The sequence below is a fragment of the Dermacentor andersoni genome, chromosome 1 (genome assembly GCF_023375885.2).
Source record: "Dermacentor andersoni chromosome 1, qqDerAnde1_hic_scaffold, whole genome shotgun sequence".
NCBI classification, from domain to species: domain Eukaryota; kingdom Metazoa; phylum Arthropoda; class Arachnida; order Ixodida; family Ixodidae; genus Dermacentor; species Dermacentor andersoni.
Window position 1 is genome coordinate 249,337,707 of NC_092814.1, and position 3,587 is coordinate 249,341,293.

General features: G+C 49.3%; 1 pseudogene; it reads right to left on the minus strand.

Annotated features, from left to right (window-relative positions):
* Positions 1-2,018: 2,018 nt before the first annotated feature.
* LOC126548650 (U2 spliceosomal RNA) lies at positions 2,019-2,197 on the minus strand (annotated as a pseudogene).
* Positions 2,198-3,587: the final 1,390 nt, after the last annotated feature.

The following is a 3,587-nucleotide window of genomic DNA, read 5'->3' on the forward strand; positions in this document are numbered from 1 at the left end:
TGAGCATATCTTGCAGCGACGCTGACTGCGGCAGTTCTTCGATAGGTGTCCAAATCTCTGGCAGTTGTAGCATCTCAGAGCAGGGCCATGATATTCGTCTACGGGGTGACTCGTGAAACCTAAATGCACTCGTTGCGGCATTGGTTTGTCTTCTCTGAAATGGAGGATGACGGTGGTCAGAGGGCGTGATTCTACCGCTCCGTCTTCTTGGCGATTGTAGCGTGCCTGACGACGGGCAGATGTCACTCCAAAATCCTTCAGGAAGTCAACCAGTTGTTCTTCCGTATACTCAACTGGCACGTGGCATATCTTGCCAACGTTATTGGTATAAGACGCCGGAATGAATGGCTTGACTTCCAAACCAGCCACTTCGCTCATCGACAGTAGATGTCTTGCAGATGAGACTGAAGTAACGTTGACGGAGAAACTTCCATCTCTATTCACGCGGAAAGACTGCACTTTTTCTTTTGCCGCGGAGGCAATTTCCGACGCAGCTCGGTTTGGATTCACTTGCCATAAGTTGCGTCCTTCCTGTGAGGAACGAAAAACAACTGGAATTCCCTCAGGCCGCTTCTTTTTATACGTTACCAAGGAGAACGGCGTTTCATCTCAGTCTATGTCTTCATCTTCACTTAGATCATAGGTAGATGTTTTGTCGTCGTCAACCCGTGGTTTCTTGGCTTCACTTTCGCTTGTCTCAGCCATATTCACTGAAGGTGCGCTGGAAGGTAGGGCAGCGTTGAAAACTAGCGTCGCCGGCTTGATGACATTGGGCGCTTGGTGTGGCACTTCCGAGTGCGGCGCCGATTCTGCGGCACTCATGCGCCTAGGAACGCTCTGTCGGACATATGGCTCATGCCGGTGTTCCTTGCTGCCTACCGCCGTGGTAGGCGTAGATGCGCTGTAGAGCGCAGCCAAACCACGCGACATTGTGCGTGATCTTTAGCACACAGGAATCCCGCGGGATGTCTGTTCTTCCTGGACAACAGTGAAGTCTGAACACAGCACTGATTCTTCGAAGAAAACAGAAAATAATATCTCACCGTAGAAGCAGCGGCAGCTCGGAGGGACTTCTTCTTCTTTATGCGCCACAAGAACGGCAGAATACAGGCACAGCAAACAGCCATAGCTGTTCACATATGGAGCCGGTTTCAATACCTTTTCATGCTAACTCCGCTCGGCTACTGGGCAGATCGAGTTGAACCTTGGCCATGCGGAGATCCCAGTCACGTCGCTGAAGTGCAGTGTAACCGAACCCAGAACACAGACCACGCAAAACGAACTACGTCGCCACTAATCTATATGTCCACATGGAGCGGCCGTTCTCAGGTAGTGGCAAATCGCGTCAGGCGGTTAGGCGGCAACAGCCTACAGCTTCAAGTGCGTAGCAGACTTTCGCTTGGACATCAGGTTCGATTTGTTCAGCCCTCTGACCGAAAAAAATGAAGCCTCATTGTTGCAAGTATTCGTCAGGTTATTCAGAAAAGAATCTACTTTGATCGCTGCAGCGCATTTGCATGTGTGCATTTCACATGCCTTCTACAGTAGCTCTGTAGCGGCATGCATCGTCAGTACAGCCTCGGCCGCGCACCTCGACTCTTGTCACCCCGCTTCATCCCAAAAGCCGCCGCCAGTCTGCAATTACTGGAAGAGGCGCATCGCCACTCATTCGGCAAGGAGAGGCGTCGCGACCGTCATGAAGGGTTTACCACATTAACCTACCCAGGGACCGCGGCGGTCCAGTCACAACCGGACGCCAAAAAGGCTGTCGGCGCAGAGTCAAAAGAATATCATTTCGTTTTCATTTTCTTAGCAGAAGCACTGTTGTGTAAATATGGTAAATGTTGATTTATATCTTACTGCGTTGCTGGAATAGCTTATTCACACTGATGTGTTTAGAAGGCCTTCAGCCCAGTCAAGCTGTTGTTAAAAGATTTTAGCCATCGAGCAACCCCGTTGTGCTCTCGGACGAGTGTGTTGAACATACACAAATAAATGTTCGCTTTTTACGTAGACCAAAAACGTGGGCCAATTCCGGAGATAGTGCTATACCGGGCCGTCTCGCGGTGGAGGTGAAGCAGGCTTCAAGCACTCCTCCAACTTGCAAAAGTAAGCTTAATAACTCGGGTCCAAATACACCCCGTATCAGATATTAAGCTGATAAGAACAGATACTACACTTTGATCCGCATCGGCATTGCCTACGTTCGCAACGACCTCTCTTTGTCGGCGTTCCAAGTGCTTGCGTATTTCCTTTCCTTTCCTTCCGCTCTCCCGTGGTGGCGGTCCCGTAGAAACGTCACGCGTGTCTAGTTTCCTACGGCTCCTCGGGGTGGCGGTCCCGTCGTCCACGTGAATGTATATATAAATATATCCAACTAATATAACCGAGGAAGGGAATTTGTGTGGAACAAATTTGGTTTGGCCTGTGTTGTGTCTGTGGCCGCTTGTTTTCGAGTGACCTCACAAACATTACTGCACTGCGGGACGTCGACAAACGCACGATGGCCATGGCTACGGTGAAGCGACGTGTGCACTCGGATTGCGGTGAGGTGCTTGTCTGTTCTATGTGCCGTGACTCGTTAGTAAAAAGTGCCGTGCCGCGTTTTCCAAAAATGCATGCGTATGTATACCCCCGGTGCCTTATCATCTTCCGAGGCTGAACATCGTGGAGGAGCGACTATAGTCGCGCCTCGCCTTCCAGTTATGTGTATACGGCGTTTGACGCACGGCAATGGCCAGTTCGCCATTAAGGGGCCCGGATACACAACTTCGCTGATCATCCGCCTTCACAGAGTGAAATGGCACTGAATGTTTTGCACATCCTTTCATTGTTAAATGACGCAAAGAAAGCAAGCCGAATAACTACAAAGTCCAGTTGCTAAATAAAAAAATAAGAAACACGTTTCAAAATAGTGGGAGAAATAGTGGGAGAAAGAGCGTTGGGCTGAGCAATCATTGACATCTATTGAACATACGCAGCCTCGATATCTATTACGTTGCACTTACCTAAGCATAACACCGTACATGTTTATTGGAGTCTTGACCGACCGAAGGAAGCGTAGATGCAACGTAACAAGATTTATCTCGAAGTTTCGATCGATTAATTTGGACATTTATAAAATAAGAGGAAAGTGGAAGAGAGTTAAACATAGTCAAACCACAACGCATAAGTTCCTCGCCTCCCTGACCCCCCCCCCCCCCCCGAAGGAACTCACTTGTCGTGGGTCATCATCATCATCATCAGCCTGGTTACGCCCACTGCAGGGCAAAGGCCTCTCCCATACTTCTCCAACAACCCCGGTCATGTACTAATTGTGGCCATGTCGCCCCTGCAAACTTCTTAATCTCATCCGCCCACCTAACTTTCTTCCGCCCCCTGCTACGCTTCCCTTCCCTTGGAATCCAGTCCGTAACCCTTAATGACCATCGGTTATCTTCCCTCCTCATTACATGTCCCGCCCATGCGCATTTCTTTTTCTTGATTTCAACTAAGATGTCATTAACTCGCGTTTGTTCCCTCACCCAATCTGCTCTTTTCTTATCCCTTAACGTTATACCCATCATTATTCTTTCCATAGCTCGTTG